Genomic DNA, 9,604 nt, shown 5'->3' with positions numbered 1-9,604 from the left:
CACTGCAATTAAAACACCCCTGGCCGGCCAGTGTCAGCTGACTCAGGCTTGCAGGCCATAGAAATCACAGTGTAGACTTTTGGGCTCCGGTTCAAGCTGGAACACCTACACTGCAATTTTATAGCCCCACAAGCCTGAGTCAGCCAGCCAGGGGTGTTCTAACTGCAGTGTAGACATACCCTAAATCAGACAAACTTAGGAAGGGGCAGGCAGAAGGAAGAGGTTAAGACATAGGGAGAGAAGGGTTCAGGCAAATACAAATAATAGATCAGTATTATGTTGTAAATAGAGCTTATGAACTCCACAGAAGTCAGTGGAACTATGCTAATTTACACCCTCTGAGGATTTGGCTCTCTAAGCTCTGGGCTGGTTTTTGTTTTTGCATCTGACTTGTGAATTTCTGAAATGTGTTAAATTTTACATTAGCAGTTTCAAGAATGTTTTGTGGCAATGTCTGCTCACCAATCAGGATTAGCTGCTCCCTAGCAGTGTGTGAATAATTCAAATTGCATGCATCGCTTTTGTAATTATTTTAAGTGACTTCTAATCAGGATTTAAGGACCATGCCTCTACTCTCATTTCTAATTACAAACTGATGCTTGAAGGACTTTAGCTTGACTCAAGTGCCCTGAAATATGCTGCTCACGCCTAATGCATGCTGGCCTTCTGACTATTTCAAGGTGGCATGAAAAAAAGAAAAAAACCCAACCTCTTCGGTTAAGGAGAAATCATTTTCTACTATATGCTGCTGTAATGCTGATCGGATCCTCTTAGCATCAAGAGTAATGTGATGAGTTGGGGCTCTAACTCCTTCACAAAACTATTTCAGATAGGTTTGCAAATATATAGGTGAGGTGTAGGTATTAGAGGCAATGTTTTGTTAATCAGGAAACATCTCTATAGTTGGATTTCCAAAATGGATCAGATGGAAGAATAAGGTTGCAACTAAAGCTCTCTAGAACTGTGTGCATTACGGATCTTTGGACACAGTCTGATTTTAAAGTAGCATAACATTTGGGAAGAAAATAACAGAAGAGTAGTTGACAGAGGTTAGGTGTGGATAGAAATAGCTGCTTTAATCATGTTTGACATTTCCCTGTATCCTAGGGCTAGTCTATCCGTTGAGTTTTAGCCCGCAGATGTGTGCAGTCCGTGGGCAGGCAGCAGACTAGCACAGCCTTGCCTGAGGAGCACACTGTAGAACTGTCATTGCTTCAGTGATCCCACAGCCCTTACTCAACATGCTGTGGCTCAGTCCTCGTTTTATTTCTCTCCCCTTACCAAAGGCACCCTTCCTCCACTATCTACCCAAGGCCAACACCCAGGCAAGCAGACATTCACTGAGTGTCAAAAAAGCAACTATTTTAGCCAAGATACCATAGCTCCTGGGTTTATTTGCAAAATGAAGCCTTTTCTGTATGCAAACGATAGCTCTCTTAAAACACACACACTTCTCAGCAAAGCGGCAGCACTACGTTCACACTCATTCACCGACTCTCTTTACCTCTGTCTTCACTAGGGGAAAGAGTTATTTAACTCGAGTTAAATAACATGAGGTAAAATGCTACTGAAGACAAGGCAGTTTGTAGTTATCACATGAGGTAGGAGATCAAGGTAAACCCTACCGAGTTAGGCTGTCAAAGTAAAACACTCCCCCCGTAGTCTAACTTGACCTGCAAACACTCCGATGAAAGCTGCAAACTGCTTTTTCTTCAGGATTTTACCTTGTGTTATTTAACTCCAGTTAAACACACACACACTTCTCCCCTAGTGAAGACTCTCCCTTGCTGGTTGTCAGGATGCAATTATTGGGGGGCGGAGGGGTCTTCAGTGTGTCCCAAAAATTTAGCCTAAACAGCTCTCAGATACGGAATTCAGATTTGGGTATCAGGAATGGCGACTAGGAGGGAGAGGACAGGAGTATTGTGCTGGGGTCATGAGGGGTGGCTAAGCAATAACTATCTCAGATATCTGATTTCCAAATTACTGTCAGCAAAACAAATATTTTCTGTACTATAAAACAAGGCTGCTTATCCTTATCCAAAAAAGTACCAGTTTCTGGAAACATGTGACTACTACTGAATCTAGTTGCTAAATACAACTTTGACACCCACCCCCCACCCACTGCCCAACTAAAAGTATTGTGAAAGTGCACCACAGCCCCACGTGTTTCTCATTATATATATATAGTAAAAGAGGAATATTTCACCACATATCTGAAGATTATAGTAGTTAAGATCTACGCAATTTCAGTTTAGTACTTACTAGTCATAATTGTGGGTGGGAAATCAGTCACTGAAGTATCAAAAGGGCCCCATTTTTATTGGTGCATCATTTTGGGAAATATAATGTGCTTTAAATATGCTTTTAAAGTCATACCTTTCCAGTGCTTATTAGTAACTGATTATTAATTGAGAGACCATTGTAATCCTAAATTCAGGACGTAAACATTGTTAATCAATTGTATTGACTCAATTCATTATGAAAATTGTAATCGCTTTGTTTTTTTCAATTAGAAAAACAAACTGAATTGGAAGCCCTATATTAAGAACACAAAGTTGTTTCAAGGCTTGTCTACAGTTTGGGGAGTGATTAATATGTCCAGTCTATTGAGAAACATTTATTCCTGGTAGGTACAACAGAAACACGCAGGGTGAAATTCATTCCAGGTGACACTTCACTGAGCTCAGTGGAGTTATATCAGGGAAGGATTTAAGTTTGTGTAGAAACACCTAGATTGTTCAGTGAATAAATATCAAAAAGTTACTTCCAGCTTATTGTCTGTTGGTTGGTTTAAAAAGTAATACTTCAAAACACATTGGGACAACTCTTCCTATCCACACAAACAACACTGCCCTCCTCATACAGTCACTAATTTTATTTAAAAATATTAATAATCTACTTTCTGCTAAAACTGAAGTACCAGATCTGATTTCTGTGACTAATTTACCTCTGAGCAATTCAGCAGATTGCTTTATAGTCACATGGTAAAACACCAAGTCCTTCAGTACGTTAACCATTGGGACCATCATGAAATACCACATGTGACTGTAGAAGATTAGGCAGTTGAAGCATCACCCTTTCTCCAGAGGAAGAGATACCATGGGCTAGATTTACTAAGGGACTTGGGTACTGGGGACACACAGCATTAGAACACAACCTATAGGCAAATAAAAAAAAATCACTGGGGTTCAGAAAGCCTGGGTTCAGCACCTAGGTCTCTATACAGTGAACAAGGAGAGATAGAGGCACTTAGGAATAGGATTCATCAAAGGGTGCAGACTGAGTCTGGAGACACCTAAAACTAGCCCATGGCAGATGTCAAGGAGAGCAGGGTGTGTGCCAAGCCCCATCCTGCTCTTGGAGATGGCACCTACCTCTGCTTGGGATTCAGTTGTGGACCCTCTCCTGGAGTCCGGTGGCTAAGGCATTTCTTGCCAGAAATGCTATTGCTGCTGTGGTAATGGTGGCAGCCACCGAATGACCTCTATTATAACTTTCAGCCCAGTGGTTAGGGTATTTCCTCATACCAGGGGGGACCCAGGTTCAATTTCCCCCCCTTGCCCTGAGGTAGGAGAGGGATCTGCCACCTCCCAGGCAAGTGCCTTAGCCAGCAGGCTAAGAAGCCATTCTTTCTCTCTGTCCCAATGATTGGATTGATATACAATGGAACAGCTTCAATAGGGGAGATTGAGGAAGCCCCACAGCAGAGTATCGCATCGTATCGCACAGCGACTAGGGCACTCACCTGAGAGGTGGCAGCTCCCTGTTCGAATCTCTTTTACCCCTCTGGAAGATGAGAACCCCAACCGACCAGCTAAGAGTTATGAAGGAGATTCCCCCACACTCCCAGGCAGTTTTGGGTGAATGTGCCTACTGGATCAGGCCCCACAAGCAAGTTAGGCTCTCCTTCACCTATCTTCCACCAGTCCTGTGGGTCTTAGACTTACTGCAAAACATTAGGTGCCTACAAGGTTAGACAGCAGCTAAGTGGGGGTTCTTGAATACCAATAGCACCTATATCTGGGACTTGGGTGCCTAGCTGCTACTTTAGGTGCCCCCGTCGCTTTGTGAATCTAGCCCCAGGAGTCAGGACTCTGGGTTCTGTTAGCTCTCTGCCACTGACTCCCTGCAGGATTTGGATAAAGCACAACCACTCTGTGCCTCATTTTACCCATCGCTAAAATATATATATATATATATAAAACCACTAACTTCATACTGGTGTTATGAAATTGATTAGGACCTTAGCCTGCATTTCTTGTAAACAGTTTTCAGTGAGAAAGTGCGAAATATTGAAATAAGGATTCGAGAAGCCAGATTTAGTCCTCTCTTGGTATCCTCACTGCCCCCCTATAATTGAAAGCTCTTGATTTGTTCCAGTGTTTAAAATGGCTACTTGGATTTTCCTATTAGTGAGCACAGCTATCCTATAGGACAAGGAGACACAGAAAGAAATCCAGAGACTAGATTCAATGGAAATCCCAGGCTTGTATCTCAAGAATATAAAGTGAACAACACTGTCTTGTTACAGTCAAAACTCTTATTATTCCCTGCAGTACCTAGGATAGAAAGTTTCTCTGAAGCGTCACAGAACAAAAAAAAACCCAAAACTTTCTTCTGCCTCTGTTCTGGGATTTCAGAAAGGAACTCCCCCCCCCCCCGACCCCCTTTTTTTAAATTAAAGGAAATTCAGGCAAATGCAAGCAAACAAACAAAAACCTATAAAGCCCACAAGACTCTCTCTAAATCCTCTGGGAGCACCAAGGCCTAACATGAAAGACCCGCACTAAGTTGAGATTGCAGACACCACTACCTAAGTCAGGGGTAGTCAATTATTTTTTGTCAAGGTCCAGATTTCTTGGTCAAGGCATAGTCAAGATCCATACTCCAGGGGAAAAAAATAAAATAAAAAACCCAACAATAATTATAAGTAAATAAAAAGATTTCAGGTTCCATTCAAAAGCATCTGGCAGTCCATATCTGCCACCTATTGCTACCCCTGACCTAAATTAACTTCAGGATGGGCTAGACTCTCACACTAGCAAGGGAGGGCCTCCCCTCCACACTGGACTGGGATGAGGGTTGTGGTACTGGAGCAGATGGTGCTGTTGTGGGTGGTCAGTGCCCCCTAACCAGAGCAAGGAGGAGGTTGTGGCAGCAGTGGAAGAGGAAAAGGACGCCAGCCTATGATTTTGGGAATTAAAGCAAGAGACACTTAAAACTGAACTCCTATCTAGTCCTAGGTTTTGAATGTCACAGTGATTAAGTCTAAAGTTAACATTTCTATACACCTATCAATCTGACATAACAGATGGGAACAGTGTCACTTAAACTGAGACAGTTTTGAGATAGGTTCTGAACATCTCCTCTGACGGTAGGTATGCAAAGGCAGCCGGCGAACAGGGTATGGGGAGACTGCTGCTTCAGAAGCACCATTCCCCGGTTTTGTGAGTATCATAGATGTCCTTTCACTCTTTTTTTCTCTCTCTCTCTCTCTCTCACACGGAATTGCTGTCATATGGATAATTTCACACAGACAACCCCAGAGAAGAGAACCCTGCAGCCTCTAAGGAGAGGTGATGACAGATAAAATTTCTTGACCTTATCCACACTTTAAAATGTTGCTATTTTAACTATGTGAGCATAGACAAAAAGCAAAATCCCCCTGTGTAGATGAGTGGCTGCTTGTGAGATGTAGATGTCCAGGAGTGACACAACACCTACAGAAGTCAGGCCCAGATTAACCAATGTGCACTGGGTGCAGTTGACCAGACCCCCTCTCCCAGCTCAGGTTTAGTCTAACTGCTCCTCTGTCATGACAGGGGTTGACCCGGCCAAATATGTGTGAATGGTGTTGTAATGTTGCTCACAGGCTGAAACACCCAGAGCAGAGAGCTGGGTGCAGCCCTGCAGGACAGGAGTCGTTGCTGTGGGGTGAATGCAGGACAAGTTTGTTCTCCATTCCTCCAGTGCTCCCACCTCTGGGGCTCCACTCCACACTGGGCTGGGATGAGGGTTGTGGTGCTGGGGCAGACGGTGCTGTTGCGGGTGGTCAGTGCTCCCTTAGCAGAGCAAGGAGGAGGTGATGGCAGTGGAAGAGGAGAAGGATGCTGGCCTATGATTTTAGCCTTTCCCTCCCCCCCACCCCATGAATTTACATTCGAATTTAGTAGTTTGAATCAGGGGCTACATCCACACCAATAGAGACAGTTACACACTCTGATATGAGTGCTTTCCCCAGTACAGTTTATTCCAGTTCAGGGAAGCAAAATATGTTATACGGCTATAGAACTCCTTGTCCTGGCATAAGTGGACTTTCACCAGCAAATCTGGTCTGTAAAAGAAAAGAAAAAAAGAGAGAGTGCACGAGCGAGAGAGCGAGAGAGCGAGACAGACATCCTTTATAGACATAGTTATGGCAGTAAAACCTTTTTATGTGTAGACCATGTCCGCAACCTATACTCTCCTCTCAGTCTCAAGCAAGGGGCATGAACACAGTTGTCATTCCTACTGAGGCCAAGTCTACATTACAGACCTCTATATCAGTATAACTACATCACTCGGGTGTGAAAAATCTCCTCCCGTCAGCCCCTCCCATGTAGAGGCAAAATGTCAATGGGAGAAGCTCTCATGTCAACATAGCTACCACCTCTCGGGGAGGTGGATTAACTACGCTGATAGAAGAAACTCTGCTGTCGGTGTAGCAACATCTTCACATATAGCGGCGCAGCTGCACCAGTGCAGCCAGAGCCGCTGTTGTGCTGTAGGTGAACACAAGCCCTGAGTTGTGTTTCCATCAGGCCTTGGTAGGGAAAACACAAAGAAGAGTCTGAAGGACAAAGCAAGAAATGAGAGTTGGTTTTGGTCACAATGCTCCACATCTTTTAGACAGTCAATTTGTTCATTACAGTAGGTCCCAAATTTTGGGGAAATCACAGGGATCCTTTACCAAAACCTGGGGGGGAATCCCCCACCCCTCCCCAATTAACAAAACATATTTGGCAAAATTTTGCTCTTAGTTAAATGTGTGCAGACATTCACTTACATGGAGTAGGGACATTTAACTTCTAAAAAAAATGTAGCATTCTACTGTTGATGTTGCTTGAAAGTACTAGAAAGCTCACTTTTTACAAAAGTGTAATACTTACTGAGCTTCTTCCTGCTCTGAATTAAATTAATGGCAAAACCCACAATTTATTTTATTAGCAGTAACATTAAGGCCAAGAGTCAATTCTGTTCTCTCTCATTCAGTGTGGTAGTTGTAGCATTCATTCTCTCTCTTTGCATTAGCTTTTTTAGCTGCTCTTACTCAGGGGAAAAAAAAATCCCTTTAGCAACAAGATCAACCTCAGTGAGGTCATGCCATACACTAACTTCCTGGAGCTGAGATACAGAAAGATGAATTTAAGCCACATGATGTTGTTCTATTCTGTTTCTTCTATCTATCCCGGACAGATCCCAGCTCAGAAGGGCATTTTAATTCAATTTGATTCTATACAAGAAACTTCATATTCCCCTCCAAGCTGCATCGCTTTATGAAAGGCGTCTGTACCTTAAAGATAACTTTTCACTAAGCACAAATTAAGCTATTAGGAAAACTTTATATTTTTTCTAAATGTATTTTCAGTACCTAAGTTACCAGAGCTGTAGTCAGGAATTATGGGGCTCAGAACAAGAAGTAAAACCATTCCAGTTTTTCCCTGAATTTGACCAGACACCTATTCTAGTTCCCCAAAAAATCCCAAAAACCTAACTGAGTAGTTATTATTAAAAGCTTATCAAATAACTCTCCATAGAATGTATTAGTAACAATGTGCCATCTTCCCCAGGTTATGCCAGAGTCCTAGGGTTCTCTTACAACACATGGCACACCAGCCCTTTAAGAAAATGGTGCATAAGATTAATCTCTAAAACACTTTTTAGGTCACTCTGTTCTTCCTCCTCACCCCAAATCTCTCACTTATACTCACACACCACTGTTTCTCCAGTCTCCAACACCAGTCGTTTCTTCATTTCACACACCCTGACTCTGTTCCCCTCTCTCAGGGTACGTCTACAATCACATCTTAATTTGTGGCATATGATAGGTAAGCCTGCCCACGCTAGCTTTAATCTAGTTGGTACAGGTCACGATATTAGGGAAGACGTGGCAGAAAAGATTTCAGCATGGGTCAGCAACCCAATTGTACCCCAAGGGTCCCTGGTGGGTATGTACTGGGGCAGTTAGCCCACTCTGAAGTCCATGCCTACCTGGGCTACAATCACGCCTTAATTCATGGTGCAGATGTACCCTCAGGCCGGGACTACACTTGAAATGTATCCCTGTTACAATGATCAGTGTAGCTGCACTAATGCGACTACTTGTGCCTTGCCCATCTACCCTACAATTTGCAATTGTGCTGGTGTAACTACACTGGTGTCTATACTGGGGGTTAACCCTGATTACAACCAAGACCGCATCCTTCTTAATCTCCATCACACTTACCTCCTCTCTCCTGACCTTAGAGTTGAAACAGAAGCCTGAAGCAGTAGCAATCTCCTCCCCTAGTTCACTCTGCAGAGGGGCAACTTCCTCCCTTCCCCTCTTTGCCACCATGGAAGAAGAAAGATGCACATTCATACCTAGGAGTCCCTTCAGCACTCCCTGCTGCCATTCACAGGATTGCTATCAGCAGTATAATCAACCTGTTCACACTAATTTCCACCCCTAGGCCTCCTGCTAAGACTAGGACAAACCAACAATCCCAGCTGATCCCCACCCCCACCCCTCCACACATACACCCTGCAGTAACCCAGTTACAGGGGAAGAGCATGGTCTGAACATTAGTTTTTATACTTAAAAGTGTTATTAAAATAGCCCCTCAGAGTGGTCAAATCCTGCTCATCTCATTCATATAATGAAGTCAATGGAATGATTCACATTCAGAATGAACAAGACAAGCGAGATTTGGCATGTGCCATCTAAATGAAGTATGGGCTAATTAACAAATATTCCTCCTGCAAACGCAGAACTACTATGTGACAGGAAATGGTGCAAGTCCTGTTTTTCTGAGCAAACCCTAGGAGAGTGTTTGTCAAGAATCAAATCTGCTGAATGGTTTTATTTTCTCCACAGTGATCAAATCCCAATGGACAGATGATCAGTTACTGAGAGATCATGAAATTCTTCTCCTTCAACTGTTTTCTGTTCTTTGTAGCAGTCACACTTTCTTTCGAGTCTGCATCAATAGTCATCTTTATTTATTGATACAGGCTCTGTTAAGTAGTTTGATTTAACCAATTGCTTTGGTTAGTTTTGACACCAATTGACTCCAAGTCCCAGCTCCCATTAATCTTTTCTGTCCACCATGATGAAGCTCTCTTAAATCTGTCCAATTCACAGAAGTGGCAGATCATTTTTCAACTTCATCTCATGCTACTCATTGAGGAAGAAGTCTCTTGCTTGCTCGACCAAGGGTAATGCTCGTTAAACTAGTGCACGGCATTTAAGAACTGAGTGATAGCCTGCTGGCTTCAATAGAACATTTTCCCTCCAACAAAGCTTTATAAAGCAAGGCTGGAATTTAGCAATAAGTCACAAACTAGAGCAAAGTTTTAGGAA

The sequence above is a fragment of the Mauremys mutica genome, chromosome 1 (assembly GCF_020497125.1).
Source record: "Mauremys mutica isolate MM-2020 ecotype Southern chromosome 1, ASM2049712v1, whole genome shotgun sequence".
In the NCBI taxonomy this organism is placed as follows: Eukaryota; Metazoa; Chordata; order Testudines; family Geoemydidae; genus Mauremys; species Mauremys mutica.
This window is presented reverse-complemented; position numbering follows the sequence as displayed.